The sequence below is a fragment of the Dendrobates tinctorius genome, unplaced genomic scaffold (assembly GCF_039654945.1).
Source record: "Dendrobates tinctorius isolate UK_male_01 unplaced genomic scaffold, ASM3965494v1 ptg000108l, whole genome shotgun sequence".
Taxonomy (NCBI): Eukaryota; Metazoa; Chordata; class Amphibia; order Anura; family Dendrobatidae; genus Dendrobates; species Dendrobates tinctorius.
This window is the reverse complement of record NW_027361776.1, coordinates 12,365,739-12,389,554: the sequence shown is the minus strand read 5'-3', so window position 1 is coordinate 12,389,554 and position 23,816 is coordinate 12,365,739. Positions and strand designations below refer to the sequence as shown.

The window sequence follows — 23,816 nt, the reverse complement described above, 5'->3', positions numbered from 1 at the left end:
TGTTTTCTCCACCTCTCCCCAGTTGCATGATGTTCCTGACTATTTGGCTGATTTTTATGATGTATTTAGTGAGAGCAAGTTTGCATCTTTGCCTCCTCATAGGAGTTATGACTGTGCAATTCAGTTGAGACCTGGGTGTAATTTTCCAAAGGGTCGACTTTTCAATTTATCTGTACCCGAACACGATGCTATGCGATCTTATATTAAGGAGTTGTTGGAGAAGGGTCATATTAGACCATCCTCTTCGCCCTTAGGTGCTGGGGTTTTTTTTGTGGCCAAGAAAGATGGTTCATTAAGGCCTTGTATTGACTATCGTTCCGTCAACAAAATTACGGTTAAATTTCAGTATCCGATACCCCTGAGTTCTGAATTATTCTCCAGAGTTAAAGGTGCTTGCAGGTTTACTAAGCTTGACCTCAGGGGGGCGAATAATCTTATTCGCATCAAGCATGGGGATGATTGGAGGACAGCGTTTAATACTCCGGAGGGACATTGTGAGTACCTGGTGATGCCTTTTGGGCTCACTAATGCCCCTTCTGTCTTCCAGTCCTTTATGAATGATATTTTCCGTGACTTTGTGGATAAGTTTTTGATCATCTATCTGGATGATATTTTGATCTTTTCTAGTGACTGGGATTCTCATGTGGAACACGTTCGGACTGTGTTCCGGATTTTGAGGGAGAATTCCCTTTTTGTTAAGGGATCGAAATGCCTCTTTGGTGTACAGAGGATTTCATTTTTGGGATTTATCTTATCTCCATTGACTATTGAAATGGACCCGGCCAAGGTACAGGCCATTTATGATTGGGTTCAGCCTACTTCTTTGAAGGCCCTCCAGAAGTTTTTGGGTTTGGCTAATTTCTATCGTAAATTTATAGGTAATTTTTCTGGTATTGTCAAACCTCTGACTGATCTGACCAAGAAGGGTGCTGATGTGCTGAATTGGTATCCTGAGGCTATCTCAACATTTCAGGAGCTTAAGCAGAGAATTACTTCAGCTCCAGTTTTACGGCAACCTGATGTCTTACTTCTAGAGTTGAGCGACTTTTGGTTTTTTAGGGTCGCGTTTCGTTTCGTGAAACTCGACTTTTCCAAAAGTCGGGTCGAGCAAGATCATCCGATTATAGGGAAAAGTCGGGGTCGTCCCGAAACACGAAACCCAATGTAAGTCAATGGGGAATAAAAGTCGGCAGTGAGAGGACAGGAAACACACCTACAGTGCCCATTTGAATGCCAAAATCATCAATTCTTCTTACTTAAGCTTGTCAACCTTAATTAACATAATAATAGAAGTTACGCACTGAAAAATGGGGGTTATTTGGCTACAGTTGTGGGGGGGGGGCTGGCTCCAGGTTTTCATGTGCCCTGGGTGAAAGAGCACCCCTTTAACACATACCACAACTCATCATGCTACGATACGGCAGAGAAATAGCGGTATAGTACAATGAAAAATACTTCACTTTTTACATCTCATGACGAGGCCCATCTATTTCTCCATACAGAATCATTGGTCCCATATAATGTTTGAAACAGTATATGATGAGCTCCACATAATGCTACAGTATATGTTGGTCCACATGGATGAAGCTCCACTGTCTTATGGGCCCAAATAATGCTCCAAACATAATGGGCCCCATTTCTAATGCTCTAGTGTATAATGGGCCCTGTAAATGCTGCTCCAGTGTCTGATGTCCACCTTTGGAATGTTCCAGTGTATGGTGGGCCCCATCTATCATTCTCCAGAGTATAGTGCTCCCCAAAAATTGCTGTCCCAACTTTGAAAACAATCAAATAAGTCTCCTCGCTAGGGAATCCCTGTACTTGTCTGGACTCCTCGTCGTCCCCATCTTCCATCTCACTGCACAGTATTTCAATTTTGCAAGTGCTGTGATCCTGAGCAAGCAGGGGGGGGGCCCACTCGTTGGCGACGGCACTGGCACAGGGCCCCTGATAGTACGGTGGTGTGTCTGATGGCGGGTGGGCCGAACCTGCACTTTCATCTGCAGCTTCCTCTTTGTCACCGTGTAAGATGGAACTGTATATGGGAAGGGTAACCTGAGTTTCATCAGGGTCAGATTCAGGCCGTGTAGCGTGCGAGGGGAATGTAGTGGTCTGGGTCAATGTACCAGCAGATTCATCGAGCAGTGGCTGGGCATCAGTGCACTTGTGTCGCCCCCAGGAGTACGGTCGCCACAGTGGCATTACCTTCCTCCTAGGGAGTGTGATGTCATGTTTGGGAGCAACGAACGATCTCTCTAGCAGGTTAACTGATTGGGCGGCGTTATTCCCACGAGTCATGACCCTCCAAACAGCGTTCATGAAGGCAAAGTGTTTGTTTTACGTGGGCAGTATGGTTGCAAAGCTGAATCTTATAAAGGAATGTCCAGAAGGGCACAACCAGGAGTGGAGCCTACGGTTAAATTCGACTCCACCTGGGAAACCTCAAACATGCCAGCTACAGAACAGATGCACACATTGCAAGCTTAATTCCGTTAACGAACGAGACTCCATCATGCCCCACGGTCCGAGTCCGGCTTACTAGAGAGACACGTGAGGCTCTGGCACATGAGATTGGCCAATAACTGGTGTGTCATGCCCTTACATGTCCGTGGCTGCATGTGCGCTACACTGAAAAGGCCAGCGTTTGTCGCTTACAGGTGCAGATAACCCGCTGAACAACGTTAGTTATGGGGATCACTGATTACAATTATTACCCGCGAACAATGATTTCCCAGTAAGTGCAGGTCAACCGCAGTTCCGCAATTAGGCCTAACCGTCATTCCTGAAAAAATGAAAAACTTACGTGTGCAAACCACAGGTGCTGTAGCTTGCTTAACAGCTCGCCAGCCGTTCTCACGCCCAGTATGGATTACACGTGATTGCACAAAGGTGAGAAAGGGTACCGTATCCCCTGATAACATGTATGGATAGCGTACACATTCAAAATATATGTCTATACATCAGGAGGCAGGCTCAAACGGTGTCAGGCCCTGTATGGATTGCACGTGATTGCACAAAGGTTAGAAAGGGTACCGTATCCCCGGATAACATGTATGGATAGCGTACACATTCAAAATATATGTCTATACATCAGGAGGCAGGCTCAGACGGTGTTAGGCCCAGTATGGATTGCACGTGATTGCACAAAGGTTAGAAAGGGTACCGTATCCCCGGATAACATGTATGGATAGCGTACACATTCAAAATATATGTCTATACATCAGGAGGCAGGCTCAGACGGTGTTAGGCCCAGTATGGATTGCACGTGATTGCACAAAGGTTAGAAAGGGTACCGTATCCCCGGATAACATGTATGGATAGCGTACACATTCAAAATATATGTCTATAAATCAGGAGGCAGGCTCAGACGGTGTTAGGCCCAGTATGGATTGCACGTGATTGCACAAAGGTTAGAAAGGGTACCGTATCCCCGGATAACATGTATGGATAGCGTACACATTCAAAATATGTCTATACATCAGGAGGCAGGCTCAGACGGTGTTAGGCCCAGTATGGATTGCACATGATTGCACAAAGGTTAGAAAGGGTACCGTATCCCCAGATAACATGTATGGATAGCGTACACATTCAAAATATATGTCTATACATCAGGAGGCAGGCTCAGACGGTGTTAGGCCCAGTATGGATTGCACATGATTGCACAAAGGTTAGAAAGGGTACCGTATCCCCAGATAACATGTATGGATAGCGTACACATTCAAAATATATGTCTATACATCAGGAGGCATGCTCAGACGGTGTTAGGCCCAGTGTGGATTGCATGTGATTGCACAAAGGTTAGAAAGGGTACCGTATCCCCGGATAACATGTATGGATAGCGTACACATTCAAAATATATGTCTATACATCAGGAGGCAGGCTCAGATGGTGTTAGGCCCAGTATGGATTGCACGTGATTGCACAAAGGTTAGAAAGGGTACCGTATCCCCGGATAACATGTATGGATAGCGTACACATTCAAAATATATGTCTATACATCAGGAGGCAGGCTCAGACGGTGTTAGGCCCAGTATGGATTGCACGTGATTGCACAAAGGTTAGAAAGGGTACCGTATCCCCAGATAACATGTATGGATAGCGTACACATTCAAAATATATGTCTATACATCAGGAGGCAGGCTCAAACGGTGTCAGGCACAGTATGGATTTAACGGCCCAGACTACACAGCGGAGGAGCAGGGAGAGGTAAAGATTACAAATGCTGGGGCCCTGCCCAAGCAAGGGGGGCCCACTCGTGGGCGTCGGTACTGGCACTGGGCCCCTCATAGTACGGCGGTGTGTCTGACGGCGGGTGTGCACCACCACCATCAGAGACACTTGATAGCACTATGAGGGACCCTGTGCCAGTGCCCGCGCCCAAGAGTCGGCCTACCCACCTGTCCAGGGCAACGGCACTCGCACGGTGTCGTGCGCTAGGTGGTGACCCCGGCCATGGGGGGGGAGGCAGCACAGTTAGGGAGTTTTAGAAAGTGGCATATGTTGATGTTGGACATTCAGCTGATGCAAAAGGTGAAATAGGTCAAGTCCCAGGAAGAGGTTGACCAAAGCAAGCCATTTTTCTGTCACCCTATGTGTCATCAGGGGAAGGTGGGACAAAATCCTTGGAAACCCATGCGTGGTTCATTTTAATGAAGGTTAGATCATCCACATTTTGGGTTGACAGATGGGTCCTTTTTTCTGTCAGGATTGATCCAGCTGCACTGAAGACTCTTTCCGATAGCACACTTGCAGCTGGGCAAGCGAGCTCCTGTAAGGCATATTGTGCCAATTCAGGCCAGGTGTCCAGTTTAGCGGCCCATTAGTCAAAGGGGAATGACCTGTGTGGGAGAACATCGATATGGGAGGAAAAGTAGTTTGTAACCATAGTTGACAACTGCTGTCTCCTGTCACTTTCCATCGATGCAGTATTACCAGTTGTGTGAGCGGTACTTGAAAAATCAGTCCACAACATTGTCATGAAACCCCTGTCTCCAACGCCACTTCTGCTGTGTGCACCACGGACACCTCTGGCAAGCTGCCCCCGGCCCGTATGGCTCGTGTGAGAACCATCACCGCTGCTGTGTGCTGGGAATGCCTCAAGCAACCGATTTACCAGAGTTGCTTGTTTATTAGCCAATATTAGGTCAAGGTTCTCCTGTGGCATGATGTTTTGTAATTTGCCTTTATAGCGTGGATCCAGGATGCTGGCCAACCAGTAGTCGTCATCGTTCATCATTTTGGCAATGCGGCGGTCCCTTTTTAGGATCAGCAAGGCATAATCTGACATGTGGGCCAATGTTCCCGGTGTCAATGATGCACTGCGAGTGCTGGTTGGAGAAGCACTTTCTGGCAAATCCACATCCCTCCAGTCACGCACAAACCCTGTACCAGACCTTGCCACGCCAACATTTTCACTTGCCCCACGAGATGCATCCTCCTCCCCTAAGTAATCATCCCCATCATCCTCCTCCTCCTCCTCCTCTTCTTCCTCCACCTCGTCCAGGAGAGGTCCCTGAGCAGACAATGGCTGAATGTCATCAAGGATTCCCTCCTCCTCTTCCTCCTCATCAACATTGGCTGCAGAAGCCTGCTCCTTAAGGTGCGTCAAAGTTTGCATGAGCAGATGCATAAGTGGGATGCTCATGCTTAGGATGGCGTCGTCTGCGCTTACCAGCCGTGTGCATTCCTCAAAACACTGAAGGACTTTACAGAGGTCTTTCAGCTTCGACCACTGCACACCTGTCAACTCCATGTCTGCTCTCAAAGTACCTGGCCGTGTATCCTCCCACAAATGCATTATGGCCTGCCTCTGCTAGCACAGCCGCTCCACCATGTGCAGGGTGGAGTTCCACCTTGTTGCAATGTCGATAATGAGGCGGTGGTTGGGAAGGTTGAGCAATCGCTGCAGCTTCTGCATACGAACGGAGTGTACAGGCGACCGCCGGATGTGTGCGCACAGTCTTCGCACCTTCTGGAGCAGGGCTGTTAACTCCGGATAATTTTTGAGGAAGCACTGCACTACCAGGTTCAACGAGTGAGCCAAGCAAGGTATGTGGCTGAGTTTTGAAAGGGCTATGGCTGCCACAAAATAAATTACGGCCGTTATCACTAACTACCTTGCCTGCCTCAAGATGTACACTGCCCAGCCATGACTCAGTTTGTCGCTTCAAGTACTCGGCCAGCACCTCGGCGGTGTGTCTGTCGCCCAAACACATCATCTGCAACACAGCCTGCTGACGCTTTCCACTAGCTGCTCGATAGGGGGACACCTCGTGTGCAACAGTGGCAGCTGCAGATGGAGTGCTCGTACGACTGCGCTCTGTGGACGAGCTTTCGCTTCTGGAGGAGGAGGAGGAGGAGGAGGGTCGAACGCCTACAGCCAACTGTTTCCTATACCGTGGGCTAGGCAGCACTGTCCCACCACCGCTGTCCCCTGTGGACCCTGCATCCACCACATTAACCCAGTGCGCAGTGATGGACACGTAACGGCCCTGGCCATGCCGACTGGACCATGCATCAGTTGTGAGGTGCACCTTTCCGCTCACTGACTGCTTGAGTGCATGGACAATGCGGTCTTTCACATGACGGTGGAGGGCTGGGATGGCTTTGCGAGAGAAGAAGTGGCGACTGGGTAGGTCATAGCGTGGTACTGCACAGGCCATGAGTTCGCGGAAAGCTGCGCTTTCCACCAACCGAAAGGGCATCATCTCAAACGAGATTAGTTTGGCAATGTGGGCGTTCAAACCCAGTGTACGCGGATGAGAGACTGAGTACTTTCTTGACCTACTCATAGTGTCTGGGAGGGTGAGCTGGACTTGAGAGCTGCATATGGTGGAAGTAGCGGTGGACAGGGCGGACTGAGAGAGGGTTGATGATGGTGATGGAGTTGGTGTTCTTTCTGATGGCCTAGAATCAGTCTTTCGTTGATATAACAGTGGGATTCCCTGACTGCTGTGGCCTTGCAACGACACCTCAACATTTGCTGCTGTGCTAACCGGTGGGCTTACAGTGGGGGAAACAATGTAGCGTTGCTGACTACCTTCGTTGTGATCAGTTGCACATGTGGCACTTGAGGTTTGGTGTTGTGTCCACGCTTGCAAGTGCATGGTGTTTAAATGTCTAAGCATGCAACTGGTATACAAATTTTTCAGATTTTTCCCTCGGCTAAAGGTCTTTGCGCACTTCTTACAGATAACCTTGGCCTCATCATGAGGATTTTGTTCAAAAAAGTGCCACACTGCACTCTTCCTATTTTGGCAGACATTTTGCGGCCTAGCACGCTGTGATCTTTTGACCCTCTGGACAAGCTGTCCAGCAACTCTTTTGATTTTTGGAACCTGTCTTTGGAGTGCTCCGGGCCTGCCAGATAACAGCTGTTGCGATGTCGATGTCTGCTGTGGATGCTCCTCATCTGAGCTATTGTAAGCAGCACCCTCTTCCCCCAATGGATGCCAATCTGGGTCAACAACTGGGTCATCCATCGCCTCCTCTTCAATGTCATGTGCACCTTCCTCTGTGTCACCGTGTATGGTGGTATAGTGTGCGGGAAGGGGCACCTGAGTCTCATCAGGGTCAGAATCTGGCTCTGTATACTGCGAGGACAATATAGTGCTCTGAGTGAATGTACCAGCAGAATCATCCATCAGCGGCTGTGCATCAGTGCACTCCATGTCAGATTCATCTTGGCCTGGGTAATTCACCATTTGACTTGATAATCCAGGCATGGTATGTGAAAACAGCTCCATGGAGTAATCAGTAGTATGGCCTGCATCATCCTTCAATCTTGGTTGGGGTAAAGGACACAAGGAAAGGTGTGGTTCATGAACATGAGCCTCCAATGACGACTCAGTGCTTTTACTTTTTACAACTGAAGAAGAGGAGGCGATAGAGCTGGAGGCTGAGTCAGCAATGTAAGACAAAACTTTTTCCTGATGCTCTGGCTTTAAAAGCGGTTTGCCAACTCCTAGAAAACTAAGCCTTCGAAGCCTTATGGAGCCAGACGATGATGCAGGCTCAACACCTCCTGCATTCGGTCCTATTTTGCTCTTGCCACTACCATCAGATCCACCACCAACACCATCATTACCAGCTGCCAACCCCCGCCCAATTCCACGGCCTCTTCCACCAGCCTTCCTCATTTTTGGTAGAAATGTAGACAAAATCCAACAAACTATATAGTAATGTAAAACAAGGTACAAGGTGTCTATAGGACAGGGGAGATTTTGAATTTCTGCTCACACTAGTGGACACTGGACACTTTTGGATTGTGTGAGGCCCACTGAATATCTGAGCGCTATGTCACAGGCTCGATGGCACAGCTGTGACCAAAGTCACTAGAGGATAAGTGAGATTTTGAATTTCTGCAGACACTGGACACTTTTGGATTGTGTGAGGCCCACTAAATATATGAGCGCTATGTCACAGGCTCGATGGCACAGCTGTGACCAAAGTGACTAGAGGATAAGGGAGATTTTGAATTTCTGCAGACACTGGACACTTTTGGATTGTGTGAGGCCCACTGAATATCTGAGCGCTATGTCACAGGCTCGATGGCACAGCTGTGACCAAAGTGACTAGAGGATAAGGGAGATTTTGAATTTCTGCAGACACTTGCGGACACTGGACTCTTTTGGATTGTGTGAGGCCCACTGAATATCTGAGCGCTATGTCACAGGCTCGATGGCACAGCTGTGACCAAAGTGACTAGAGGATAAGTGAGATTTTGAATTTCTGCAGACACTGGACACTTTTGGATTGTGTGAGGCCCACTGAATATCTGAGCGCTATGTCACAGGCTCGATGGCACAGCTGTGACCAAAGTGACTAGAGGATAAGGAAGATTTTGAATTTCTGCAGACACTGGACACTTTTGGATTGTGTGAGGCCCACTCAATATATGAGCGCTATGTCACAGGCTCGATGGCACAGCTGTGACCAAAGTGACTAGAGGATAAGGGAGATTTTGAATTTCTGCAGACACTGGACACTTTTGGATTGTGTGAGGCCCACTGAATATCTGAGCGCTATGTCACAGGCTCGATGGCACAGCTGTGACCAAAGTGACTAGAGGATAAGGGAGATTTTGAATTTCTGCAGACACTTGTGGACACTGGACACTTTTGGATTGTGTGAGGCCCACTGAATATCACAGCGCTATGTCACAGGCAGAAATTGGCTAGTGTATCACAAACTACAAGGTGTATGTAGAATTGGGCAGAGTAGGAATCTCCCTAGAGTTCAGGTCTGTAAGAACGGAACATGTCCTCGACTTATTCTCACAGAGTGACACAGATAGCTTCACTGTGGCTGTGATAACAGCCGTTACACGGTACTGTGTGAGGAGCGTACACCGCTGTATGGTGTGAAAAAATGCACGCTCAGTACCTCAGCAGGACAAAAAAAAAATTGGGATTGCTTTTAAAAAAGCAGTTTGCAGCTCAGTACATCAGCAGGACAAAAAAAAAAAATTTGGATTGCTTTTAAAAAAGCAGTTTGCAGAGCAGTGGGTAAACAGCAATGCAGCTGTCAGGAAGCCTTAGAAGGCAGCCCAACAACCAACACCACTGATACACCACAATATAGCCTCCCCTTGCACTGCACACACAGTGACTGGTGTGTTGTACAGGCACAATCGCTAGCAGCAGAAGCAGTTTTTTTTCTTCTTCCCTGCCTAACGCTCTCCCTACAGAATCAGCAGCAACCTCTCCCTATGCTAACATCGGCAGAAGTAAGATGGCGGTCGGCGTGCACGCCCTTTTATACGCCCTGTGACGCCCACCAAAGCAAGCCAATCACTTGCATGCCCTTCTGAAAGATGGTGGTGACCCGTGCCTATGTCATCACGTTGCCCACAGTGTCCGTGGATCCTGATTGGCTGAAAAAGAGCGCAAAACAAACTTTTGAAACGCGACTTTGGCGCGTAAGTCGCCGACCTCGTGGCCGACCTCATCCTAGGGTCGGGTTTCGTTTCATGAAACCCGACTTTGCCAAAAGTCGGCGACTTTTGAAATTTTTCGACCCGTTTCGCTCAACTCTACTCACTTCCATTTCAGGTGAAGGTAGATGCTTCTGAGATTGGTGCATGAGCTGTTTTGTCCCAAAAAGACCCTGTGACTTCTAAGATGAATCCCTGTGCCTTCTTTTCTCGAAAGTTCTCCCCATCTGAACGCAACTATGACGTGAGGAATCGGGAATTGTTGGCCATGAAGTGGGCATTTGAGGAGTGGAGACATTGGTTGGAGGGAGCAAGACATCAAGTTGTGGTCCTCACCGATCACAAGAAATTGATTTATCTGGAGTCAGCCAAACACTTGAATCCTAGACAGGCTAGATGGGCCTTGTCTTTCACGCGTTTTAATTTTGTGGTCTCTTTTCTTCCGGGCACTAAGAATGTTAAGGCAGACGTCCTTTCTAGGAGTTTCTTTGCCGATTCTCTTAGTGTGACCGAGCCTACTACCATCCTAGGTGAGGGGGTAGTTCTTTCTGCCATTTCACCCGATTTAAGACGTGCCCTGGAAGAATTTCAGAAGGGTAAACCTGAGCGTTGCCCTATGGGAAAATTGTATGTTCCTGACCAGTGGGGAAAGCGAGTGAAGTCTGAAATTCATTGCTCCACATTGGCTAGTCATCCAGGTATTTATGGTACCAGAGATTTGGTGAGTCGGTCCTTTTGGTGGCCTGCCTTATCTCGTGACGTCAGGAATTTTGTACAGTCCTGTGGGACTTGTTCTCGGTCTAAACCCTGTTCTCATTCTAGTGGGTTTCTGATGCCCTTGCCGGTGCCCAAGAGGCTATGGATCCATATCTCAATGGATTTTATTTCTGATCTTCCTGTCTCTCAGAGAATGACTGTTATCTGGGTGATTTGTGAGAGATTTTCTAAGATGGTCTATCTTGTACCACTCCCAAAGTTGCCATCTTCCGCTGAGTTGGTGCCCTTGTTTTTACAACAGGTGGTTTGGTTACATGGGATTCCTGAGCATAGAAGACGGGCAATGGAATAGCGCCATCAAATATACCTACCAGTCTAATATTTCAATGACTCTTCATGAATCATATTTCAAGATTCTAACCAGGTGGTATTTCACCCCTATTAGATTATCGCATATAAACCAGGAGCATTCTCCCCTTTGTTGGAGGAACTGTGGTCAACAAGGAAACCTTTTTCACCTGTTCTGGGGCTGCCCAAATATTAAAGATCTTTGGAACAGAGTGTCACTGCATATCAATTCCTTTTTCCAAAATTTCAAAATCACTCCCCAAAGAGCTTTGCTGTCTCTAGACTTGGAACTTGTTGACCCGTCAGTTAAATTTGTTATCATACATATCTTTCTAGTAGTAAAGAATACAATTGCTTACTGGTGGAAAAAATCTGACCCACCATTATTTTGTGAAATTTTGGACAGACTTCATCAGCATAGTTCCATAGAAAAGAGATTTGCAACCGTTAATGATGGATTAATCAGATATTCCAACAAATGGAAGGTTTGGAACACTAAATTCTGTAACACTTAATTATACTTGGTGCGGTTTGAATTCGCTAACTTGGCTTCATATATATGTGCATTGTATGGGTTTTGATACATTACTTATGTACAGTATATTCATGTAATTGTATGGCATTGTTAAAAAGACTTGAGTTCTCTACTTTTTATTCCCTTAATCCTCTTTCCCACCCTTTTCCCTTTGTTAATTCCCTTTCTTTCCCTTCTTTCCCTCCCCTTTTCCCAACCCTTGTTATTTACTAAAATCCAATAAAAATGTTTGAAAACATGGGATTCCTGAGAACATTGTGTCCGACAGAGGAGTTCAGTTTGTTTCCAGATTCTGGAAAGCCTTTTGTTCCAATCTGGGAATTCAGTTATCCTTCTCCTCCGCGTTTCATCCCCAGACCAATGGACAGACTGAGAGAACAAACCAGACCTTGGAGTCTTATTTGAGATGTTTTATATCTGCTGATCAGGATGATTGGGTCTCATTTTTGCCCTTGGCCGAATTCACACAGAACAATAGAGCTAGTTCTGCCACTTTGATGTCACCCTTTTTCTGTAATTTTGGGTTTCATCCTCGATTCTCTTCAGGGCAAGTGGAATCTTCGTCCTGCCCAGGTGTTGACACTGTGGTTAAGAGAATGCAGCAGATATGGGACCAAGTGGTGGATAAGTTGTCACTCTCTCAGGAAAGGCCTAGCGATTTTCCAACCGGCATAGGACCATTGGTCCCTGTTTAAAGTGGGTAATATGGTTTGGTTGTCATTTAAGAATATTCCTATGAAGGTTGCAGCTCCTAAATTTAAGCCAAGATTTATTGGTCCTTATAAGATTTTGGAAATTCTTAATCCTGTTTCGTTTCGATTGGCTCTTCCAGTTACGTTCAAGATCCATAACGTATTTCACAAATCTCTGTTGAAGAGGTCTGTTGAGCCTGTGGTTCCTATGGCAGCACCTCCTGACCCTGTGTTGGTTGAAGGCAATGTGGAATATGAGGTAGAATAAATATTGGATTCTAGTTTGGTTAGACGGAGACTCCAGTATTTGGTCAAATGGAAGGGTTATGGTCAGGAGGAGAATTCTTGGGTCTCTGCCTCCGATATTCATGCCAATAGATTGGTTTGTGCCTTTCACCGGGCCCATCCTGATCGGCCTGGTGGCGTGGATGAGGGTTCGGCGACCCCTCCTCAAGAGGGGGGTACTGTTGTGAGTTCATTGTCTGGTTCACCAGTTGTGAGTTCTCCTTCCAGACTCCCTCTGGTGGTAACAGAAGGTAGTTAGGCTGATTTGATCGGTGGAGATCTGCCACCTGAGAATGAGGATGACGATTGGACCTCAGGAGTCTCAGATTGGATTTAAGACAGCCGACGCCCTATTCAGTTGCTGGTGATCCTTATGGCTTGTCAGCTCTTGGTTTTCAGCTCTGTTCCAGTCATCTAAAGCTAAGTTTTTCTGCTAATGGTCACACTTGATTTTGTTGGCCTATTCAGTTTTTTGGTGTGGTCAGCCAGCTTCGGCTGGGGGCTGTGCTGAATTTCAACTCTTATTTATCATTATTTTGCCAATTTGCTTTTTGTCCCTTACTAGTTTGGTCTCTTTTTGCTCTGTCTCAGAATATTTCAGAGTGCTGATATAGTGGGAGAAGTCTAGTGACTTCAGGGTTAATTTTGCTATCAGAAGTGTTGGACATTATTTTTGTAGGGTTTTTTGCAGGTTGCAGACAGTGTCTTTCCTTTCCTTTACTCTCTAGTTAGTTTGGGCCCCATCATTTGCTCAGCCTATTTTTCTGCCTGTGTTTGTGCCTTCATCTTGTTTCACCGTCAATACATGTGTGGGGGCTATCTATTCCTTTGTGGTCTGCTCTGGGGCAGTTAGTTTTCCCCTTTTCATGCTTCAGGCTTATTTAGTCCGGCTGTGACGAAGCATCTAGGAACATCGTAGGTACGCTCCACGGCTGCTGCTAGTCGTGTGGTAGGATCAGGGATCTGCAATCTGCATAGGTACCAACCTCTCTGGTTTTCTGTGACTTAGCTTGTTTTGCTTTTTTCTCCTTGGTGACCCATTCATAACAGATGTGCCATGCTGCATGAGCTGCACTACCTGAGCCACTTGTGTGGGTTGTAGAGTCTGTCTCATGCTACCACGAGTGTCAAAGCACAACCAACATTCAAAAGTGACCAAAACATCAGCCAGAAAGCATTGGTACTGAGATGTGGTCTGTGGTTCCCTCCTGCAGAACCACTCCTTTATTGAATGTGTCTTGATAACTGCCAATAATTTCCATCTGTTGTCTATTCCATTTGCACAACCGCATGTGAAATTGATTGTCAATCAGTGTTGCTTCCTAAATGGACAGTTTCATTTCACAGAAGTTTGATTAACTTGGAGTTATATTCTATTGTTGGTGTTCCCTTTATTTTTTTGAGCAGCGTATTTATATATGAATTCCCTAAATGCTTATGATTCTTCATCTGGTTTATATTTATCTATTTGTTAATATTGTGCACTGACCTTTGTACATTATTCCCTGGTTATCTATTTACATAGGGCTCATGTTGCAGGGAGAGGATTGGTGCACATGCGCTGCCTGCAGCCTGTTCTGTTCCAGGTCCAGCGTCTCTATGCTGCCATGACAGCGGTCACATGACTGTGGCCTACATCACTGGCTACATAACGCTGGTACCCGGAACATTCTGGTCTTCCTGACAGCGCATGCGCCCATTTACTTCCTTACGCATTGGCTGTGGCATCCTTTTTAAGCCCACTGTTTTGTCATTACGTACATCTCCCCCTGGTGAAGATTATATCCAAAACGCGAGTCGGGGCGCGTTCCTGCATTTACTTACTCTGCCGCACACAGGTAAACTATATTTGGACATGTTGAATCTATGACCGAATAAGTGATCTTTCCTCATCTGGGAATACCTCTGGCCACCTTGGACAATAAAGCACATTATTATATATAGCACTTTTAACACTATTTTCGCTTTACTTGCCTTTGGCACATTAATCCTTACAGGTGTTTCTGTGTGTCATATATGAAATTTATACTGGCACTATCATTTTTTATATATATTTTTTATATGTTTGCACTGATTTTTCTGTGAGCACTATACACATTAACACTAATTAATATATACATTTTTTTCTATAACACAAAATTGTTTTTTAACCCCTTAATGTGTATGGATGTGCACAGTCCGTCATGGCAGGATGTAACTTCCTGCACCAGGACGGACTGTGCATGTCCTGCCTTTGAACTGTCACTGCGTGTAAACACGCAGTTTCAGTTCAATGCCGGCAGCTGTCTATGACAGCTGAGGGGCACAGCAAGGGGGGCAGGGACCCTTGCAGTCAGTCCCTGCACCCACAGAGCTTTGATTGGTCAGTCAATCTGACAGACCAAACACAGTAGTGATCGAGCAGGAGAGGCTGAAATTTGAGCATCTCTTGTGTGATCAGTGCAGGAGCTCAGCGCTGCAGTGGCTGAGCTTCTGCACTGACAGCTAGGAGCGGCGCCCCTGCCACCCCTGGCTGTTAACCCCCTCACTGCTGTGATCGAGCACGATCGCACAGATCAGAGGGGAAGGCAGATGGTAGGGGGCTCCCTCTGCCTCAGGTCGGTGTCCCCACAATGTAATCACGGGGCCCAACCTGTGCCATGATGACTCGGAGGTGTCATGACAACCTCTGGGTCATTTACCTACAGAAAGCTGGTGAGACCATAGAATCATAGAATCGTAGAGTTGGAAGGGACCTCCTGGGCCATATGGTCCAATCCCCTGCTCAAAGCAGGATTCGCTAACTCATCCCAGACAGATGTCTGTCCAGCCTCTGTTTGAAGACTTCTATTGAAGGAGAACTCACCACCTCTCATGGCAGCCTGTTCCACTCATTGATCACTATAACTGTCAAAAAGTTTTTTCTAATATCTAATCTGTGTCTCCTCCCATTCAGTTTCATTCCATTGCTTCTAGTCTTTCCTGGTGCAAATGAGAATAAAGATGATCCTTCTACAATGTTACAGCCCTTGAGATATTTGTAGACAGCTATTATGTCTCCTCTCAGTCTTCTCTTTTGCAAGCTAAACATTCCCAAATACTGAAACCTTTCCTCATAAGACAGGGTTTGCAGACCGGTCACCATTCTGGTCGCTCTTTTCTGAACTTGCTCCAGTTTGTTGATGTCTTTTTTAAAATGTGGCACCCAGAACTGGACATAGTATTCCAGATGAGGTTTGACCAAAGAGGAGTAGAGGGCAATAATGACTTCACGTGATCTAGACTGTATGCATCTGTTAATACATCCTAGAATTGCATTTACCTTTTTTGTTGCTGCATCACACTGTTGACTCATATTCAGTCTGTGATCTATTGGTATGCCCAAGTCTTTTTCACATGTGCTGTTGCTTAGCCCTATTTCTCCCATTCTGTATATGCTTTTTTCATTTTTACTGCACAGATGTAGTACTTCGCATTTTTCCCTGTTAAAAACCATTCTGTTAGTTGCTGCCCACTGCTCCAGTTTCTTTATATCTTTTTGAATCCTCTCTCTCTCTTCTGGTGTCAGCATCTTTCAGCATAGGTATAATGCATTACAATGCTGGAGCATTGTAATGTACTATACCGAAAGTGAAAGTCCCATGAAGGGACAATGTGAAAAAAAAAAAAAAAAATTTTTAAATATGTAAAAAAATATTAAAAAATAATAAAAATGGTAAAAAGAATCCCCTAAAAATACACATTTTTATATAAAAAAAATAAAATAAAAAAAATTCACATGTTACGAGTCCGTAAAAATCCCATCTATAAAAGTGTCACCCTAGTTAACCCCTTCAGTGAACGCCGTAAAAAAAACACAAAAAAGTGGCAAATTATACTTTTTCCAAGCTGTATCATCATACCGCTTGGAAAAAGAGCAATAACACGCGATCAAAAAGACGAATATAAATAAACATGGTACTGTTGAAAACCTCATGTTGTCCTGCAAAGAACGAGCCACCATACAGCTCCATTAGCCAAAAAATAAAAAAGTTATAGCTCCCAGAATAAAGTGATGCAAAAATAATTTTTTCTATAAAAGTTTTTTTTTGTGTAAAAAACACCAAAACATAAAAACAATGTAAATGAGGTATTGCTGCAATCGTAGTGACCCGAAGAATAAAGCTGCCATACTAATTTTACCACACGAGGAACGGAGAAAAAAAAGCAAAAAAAAAACAATTCCTGAATTGCTAGTTTTTGTTCATTCTGCCTCTACAAAAATCGGAATAGAAAGCGATCAAAAAGGTTATGTGGCTGAACATGGTACCAATAAAAACGACAGCTTGTGCCACAAAAAACAAGCCACCACATGACTCTGTCAGCCGGAATACGGAAAAATTATGAGTTCAATGTAAAATCACTGCACACGTGAAATATGCTCAAAGTGAACTTTTTATTTATTTATTTTGACGGTGATGAAGCGACAGCTATGGGGCTACTGGCTCCTTTTCACTAGTACCGAAAACTCAACTCTCCAGTCGAGTGCTAACCATCCCCAATATCTATTACGGAAAAATTATAGCTCTCAGTGCCAAAATTTCTTACAAAAAATTCTTACAAAAAAAGCGTCTTTTAGTGTGTGACAGAAGCTAAACACTAAAAAGGATATAAGTATGGTGTCACTGTAATCGCACCGACCCAAGGAATAAAGTTGCCTCATCACTAATACCGCACAAGGAACGGTGTAAAAAATAAAATAAATTCTTCACCTTTGTGGATTTGTGCATTCTGTCTCCCAAGGATTGCAGTAAGGCGATCACAGTGGTTCCCCCTCATATATGGGGTATCAGCGTACTAAGGACAAAATGCACAATAACTTTTGAGGTCTAATTTCTCCTGATACCCTTGTGAAATTAAAAATTTCTGTGCAAAGAGATCATGTTTGTGGAAAAAATTATTATTGTATTTTCACGGCTCTACTTTATAAATTTCTGTGAAGCACTTGGGGGCTCACCACACATCTAGATAAGCTCCTTGGATGGTCTAGTTTCCAAAATGGGGTCACTTGTGGGGGGTTTCCACTGTTTAGGCACATCAGGGGCTCTCCAAGCGAGATATGGCGTCCGATCTCAATTCCAGCCAAAAAAGTCAAATGACGCTGCTTCCCTTCTGAGCTCTGCCATGCACCCAAATAGTGATTTACCCCCACATATGGGGTATCAGCATACTCAGGAAAAATTGCACAATAACTTTTGGGGTCCTGTTACCTTTGGGAAAATAAAAATTGGGGATGAAATTATCATTTTTGTGGAAAAAATATGATTTTTTAATTTTACGGCTCTATGTTATAACCTTCTGTGAAGCCCCTGGGAGTTCAAAGTGCTCACCACACATTTAGATAAGTTCCTTGGGGGGGTCTAGTTTCCAAAATGGGATCACTTATGGGGGGTTTCCACTGTTTAGGTACATCAGGGCTTCTCCAAACGTGACATGGCGTCCGCTCTCGATTCCAGCCAATTTGACATTCAAAATATCTCAAATGATGCTCCTTCCCTTCTGACCACTGTGCCTAAAAAATGGTCTTCTTCCACACATGAGGTATCAGTGTACTCAGGAGAAATTGCACAACAAATGTTGTGGTTCATTTTCTCCTGAAACCCTTGACAAAATAAAGATATTGTGTCCAAAAATTTTTTGGAGAAAAAAGGTTAAATGTTATTTTTTCCTTCCTCATTGCTTCTATTCTTGAGAAGTACCTAAAGGGTTAATAAACTTCTTGAATGTGGTTTTTAACACCTTGAGGGGTGCAGTTTTTAGAATGGTGTCACTTTTGGGTATTTTCTGTCATATTGACCCCTCAAAGTGACTTCAAATGTGAGGTGGTCCCTAAAAAAAATGGTTTTGTAAATTTTGTTGTAAAAATGAGAAATCGCTGGTCAACTTTTAACCCTTATAACTTCCTAACAAAAATAAATTTGGGTTCCAAAATTGTGCTGATGTAAAGTAGACATTTGGGAAATGTTATTTATTAACAATTTTTTTTGACCAATCTCTCTGATTTAAGGGCCTAAAAATTAAAATTTGAAAATTGCAAAATTTTAAAAATGTTTGCCATATTTCCGTTTTTTTTCACAAATAAACACAAGTCATATCGAAGAAATTTTACCACTAACATGAAGTACAATATGTCACGAAAAAAGAATGTCAGAATCAGTGGCATCCGTTGAAGCATTCCAGAGGTATAAGCACATAAAGTGACAGTGGTCTGATTTCAAAATTAAGGCCTGGTCATTAACCTACAAAATGGCTTGGTCGTTAATGGGTTAATGTCATCATGTCCGGTGCTTATAGTATTGTCCAATTTTTCCTTTAGTCTCAATATGGTATTTTTACCCTTGTGATTGCAGGCACTTTTTGTGTGCCATTTAGCACTATCTATTTGTTTTTATATTTATGTACCAATAAAGAAATTTACCATTTTTAACTTCATATTTTTTGTCCCTATTCATTTATTAATATTTATTTAATTTTTTTATTTACTCTTCTTATGACCTTTATGTTTGGTTTTTCCTAATTATTTCCATGCAGCGATGCCGGCAGGGATGTTACAAGCACAGAGCCTTTTTATAATAGCCCAGTGCTATACCCTGGCTACAGATTAATTCTGTTACCTGTAATAACTGTAATCTGGACAGAGCCCTCACCACTGGATCCCTACAGTCCTATTTCCTGGACCAGGTGAGCATTCACCATTCATAAGCTGTGGTATGAGCGGAACAGCTGCATTACATGACTGCTGTGTTTAGATCACTGTAATTATCAATGAGCACTCACCATGTCCAATCACAGGGTGCAGAGATGACTTCATAATGATATGCAAATTGCCTCTTCAGAGAGAAAGGTGACTTGCTCTTGGTAGTAGCGATCCTACAAGTCACAATCAACCCTTTAATGAGTCTTGCAATATGACTTAGGATTAAAGCCAAATCAGAATCTCAATTTACAGACATTGTGTTTTCGGCTATTGACCCTCGTCAGGGCAAAGTATGAGAACTGATTTGGCTAGGTAAGATGATCTGGACTGGGGTCAAAGAGGTTAGGTTTCTCCTTGTGGAGAGTGACATGCCAGCTCTGTCTTGTCAAGGTAAGGAGGCTTATTCGCCGTGCAATGCTCCTCTGGGAAATTTAATATGAAAATTGCCTCTTCAGAGAGAAAGAGGACTTGAACTCTATAGCGCCACCTGTTGGAAGTAGCGATCCTACGTCACAATCGCCCCTTTAACGAGTCTTGCAATATGACTTAGTATTGCATTCTTCAGTGATAATTCACTGGATAAAATCCCCACCACACTGCTGGTGCCCACATATATGCACATCGATCAATACTGTGATCTGAATTTTGCAATGATATGTGGGCCAACTTCTGATCAGGGTAATTGGCCTCTTAACTGTATCTCTACCTATTAAGAGTAATACATTTGACTGAACCATGAATCTAATCCTATCATGTAATTCAGTTTACTGAGCTGTGTATTCCATCCTATTATGTGTGATACATTCTTCTGAGATATGTATCTAGACCTATCATTTGTGATACAGTCTTCGAAGCCATGTCTGTCTCAGTAATACATTGCAGACATCAACAAAATGGCTCTGCATTGTGATCATAAACTTCATCCTCCCTTATACATTTGCAAACATCCAGAAGGGGACAGAGGAGTGACATTAGACACATGGAAGCAGATCCTAGCCACATTTACTGCAGGCGTAATGTGAGCCAGCACTTGGTTTTCATAATATATGTCAATATAATTAATAGTATATTTTTATACTTAAAATATTAAAGCTTTATATTTTATTAATTTGTCAAAAAATTAAAGACAAATTCCAATTTTTCCTTTCCAGACTGAAACCACAACGTCAACTTCAAAGTGAAAACTCAACTGTGCCAAACTGAACTTCAAGCCTAATATCTAACAAGATGTCTGCTTCATTTTGTCTTAACTTTTCATTCCACGTCATAATGAGCACATGTGCAACAAGTGTTCCTTACATTATGAAGACATCAGGCATGATGTGCACAGGATTCCTAGGTCCGCACACCCAGTAGACATCGAGCTCTCCCTGAATACATGTACAGTTCCTCCACTTTCAAATATTCCCATCCCCATTAAATAACCATTTATAAATATATTGAATTTCTTAATTGGTAGAGGAACCATTATTTGCCTTTAAGGACCACGGTCTAAGGGCAACAGCTCCCTCTGTGCTGTGTATAATTATGCATCTGCCAGTTCTATTTGTAATTCTCCATGGTGGTGGTAATGCCACAATTAAAATATAAAAAATGATTGTGATGTTCAGTAGTCACTTAAATGCATGACCAAATGTTAAGTGTTCTAATATTGTACACAATTGATTAAGTAGCTTAAAGCACTTTCAGAATAGATCTTCATTTTACTGAAAACAAAGTAAGAAATAAGCGATCATTTGAACAATGAACAAGTGACAAGTGACTTATGCTGCTCATTTTCTTCTATGAGTATTAATAGAAATACATAAGAAATATTAAATTGCACTGAAATGAAATTCCATAAATGATATGTTCTAACACAACAGTTTCATTTTTGTTGTTACTACACAAAGATCACAAAGCATGTTATTCAATTTAAATTTAATGTGAATGTATTACTTTCCTGACAAATGCATTAGCTGAAATCTCCTGCGCTTATACTGTAGCATTTTCATTTTTGCCTCTTTTAGCAGAACCTGTGTTTTATTAAATTTGACAAGGAACACAAACATTTTTTAAATAAAGCTAATTCAGGCAGTCACATCTTCAGCCGTGCTTTAAATCAGTGGAACACTTGGAGTCAAGATGACAAGTGCCTAAAGGTTTGTTCTATGCATACATTGTTAAAGAAAATGCGCTTGTCACCTCTTGTAAACACCTCCCCACTTTTTCTAACCTCCCAAACAAAATGGAAAGTACAAGGTCATGGTAGAAATAATTGCAAATAAAATAAAATAAAACCTTGCGTATTTCCCCTAGACATTACAATCTAGAGATAATATTCTGTAGAATGAATTCTGACACATTCACAAGCAGCTACTTTGATGGACAATGACTTATGCAACCTCAAAATTCCCTGGTTAAAAAAAAATTAATAATCGCTAAAGCCGTGACATGGTAAGAATTATTTAATGTTGTTCAGAGTTTTTCTGATGGAAAACTTTGAGGTTGCACTAATGATATGATCTGACTGCAATTTTGCAGGTGAACAAATAATGCCTAAGTCATCGAAAACTTGTAGCATTAATACAGGCAGTGGGGCCTTCTGAGAAAATAGAGACACAAAAACATGTCATCCAGCACTATTTTAGCAGCGCAGAGGCAGCAAAAAAAGCATACATACAATACTTCCATACTTCCAGCTAGAAGTTATGACACCAAGGCATCTAGCTCATAATTGGTCCTATAATGGAAGCAAAATAAATATCTTGAACAATACTCAGGTAATTTTTCAATGAAATACTTAATGTATTCATCATATTATAAAATCTGGCAGACATCAAGGTCACATCAATCACATTGGCCATAGGGTAGATGCTTTGCAAATTGCACATGCCTCTCATAATCACCATAGTCAACCAGTGCTGTGTAGAGATGATCGAATCTTTGATATTTAACCCCTTAGTGACAGAGCCAATTTTCACCTTAATGACCAGTCCAATTTTTACAATTCTGACCACTGTCACTTTATGTGGTTATAACTCTGGAACGCTTTAATGAACCCCATTGATGCTGAGCATAGTTTTTCATGACATTTTGTACGTCATGTTAGTGGTAAAACTTATCTGATATGACCTGTGTTTATTTATGAAAGAAAGGGAAATATAGCGACAATTTTGAAAATTTTGCAATTTTCAAACTTTAAATTTTTATGCCCTTAAATCAGAGTGGTGTCAGACAAAATACTTAATAAATAACATTTCCCACATGTCTCCTTCGCATCAGCACAATTTTGGAAACTTTTTTTTTGTTAGGACTTTATAAGGGTTAAAGGTTGACCAGCAATTTCTCATTTGTCCAACAAAATTTACAAAACCATTTTGTTTAGGGACCACCTCACATTTGAAGTGAGTTTGTGGGGTAAATATAACAGGAATTACCCAAAAGTGACATGATTCTAAAAACTGCACTCTTCAAAGTGCGCAAAACTACATTCAAGAAGTTTATTAGCCCTTCAGGTGCTTCACATGAACTAAAGCAATGTGGAAGGAAAAAAATGAATACTTTACTTTTTTCACAAAAAAAATTACTTTGGAACCAATTTTTTTTATTTTTACAAGGGTATCAGGAGAAAATGGACTACAAAATTTGTAGTGCAAATTCTCCTGAGTATGCCGATACCCCATATGTGGGGAAAAGCCACTGTTAGGGTGCATGGCAGGGCTCAGAAGAGAGGGAACACCGCTAGACTTTTAGAACGCAAAATTGGCTGGAATCAATGGTGGTGCCATGTCGCATTTGGAGACCCCCTGATGTACCTAAGAAGTGGAAATCCCCTAATTCTAGCTCTAACCCTAACCCAAACACACCCATAACCCTAATCCCAACCCTAACCCCAGGCAGCTGAGAGCCTGGAGAAATTCCGACTCTGAGGGGGGCTATAATCTTAAACCTCAGCGCCGTTAATTAAAGGCGATATGGTTTGAGAACCCTTAACTGCCGCCGTTAAAAGGCGTATCAATGGTAGTTAAGGGGTTAAGTTAATCAGCTTTAACAAAATTTTCAAAACTCAATTTGCAGTGAATTGATTCACCACAAATCTGAAATGCTGCTAAGTTTATAATTTCCCAGAAAAGATTAGCAACTCTCGGATGTTTTCAATGATTGTATTGAATTCCTTTATAGCTCTTTAATGCAAACACATGCTTAAAATGTTAAAAGAACCTCAAACTATCTGAGTAGGACAATATCAGGAGAATTTTTCTTCAGTTAAATTAAGAGGTAGATTTTTTACAAGCTGTCTATAAATTAGCCATTTATTTGTGGAGAAAAAAAACAGTTGTTTTATTTCAAAAGTAAGGAAGCAAATTCTTTTCAACTAGAAGTTGATTATCCTTTTTGTGATTGGCATCAAGTTGGCATTCTGGAGAAAATTAATTAATTACATTGGCTTTTTTTAAGCTGCCCGAAACATATCCCTTTTTAAGGCACAGGAGCAGGTTAGCTGTTTTCAAAGTGATAATAGTAGTGTGAGGCTTAACGATAATAAAATAGAACTTCTATTCTCAATAGGTGGTTTCACAGTTATTTATTGAGAATAAAGTTATATTT

General features: G+C 43.1%; 1 long non-coding RNA gene across 1 annotated transcript in view; it reads left to right on the top strand.

Annotated features, from left to right (window-relative positions):
- The window catches only part of LOC141100806 (uncharacterized), a 42,977-nt gene extending 21,761 nt beyond the window's left edge, over positions 1-21,216 (top strand). Inside the window, exons 2-3 of the long non-coding RNA XR_012234787.1 lie at positions 19,061-19,210; positions 20,378-21,216. This is a non-coding gene — a long non-coding RNA (uncharacterized lncRNA). The remainder of the gene's footprint in view (positions 1-19,060; positions 19,211-20,377) is intronic.
- The last annotated feature ends 2,600 nt before the right edge of the window (positions 21,217-23,816 follow it).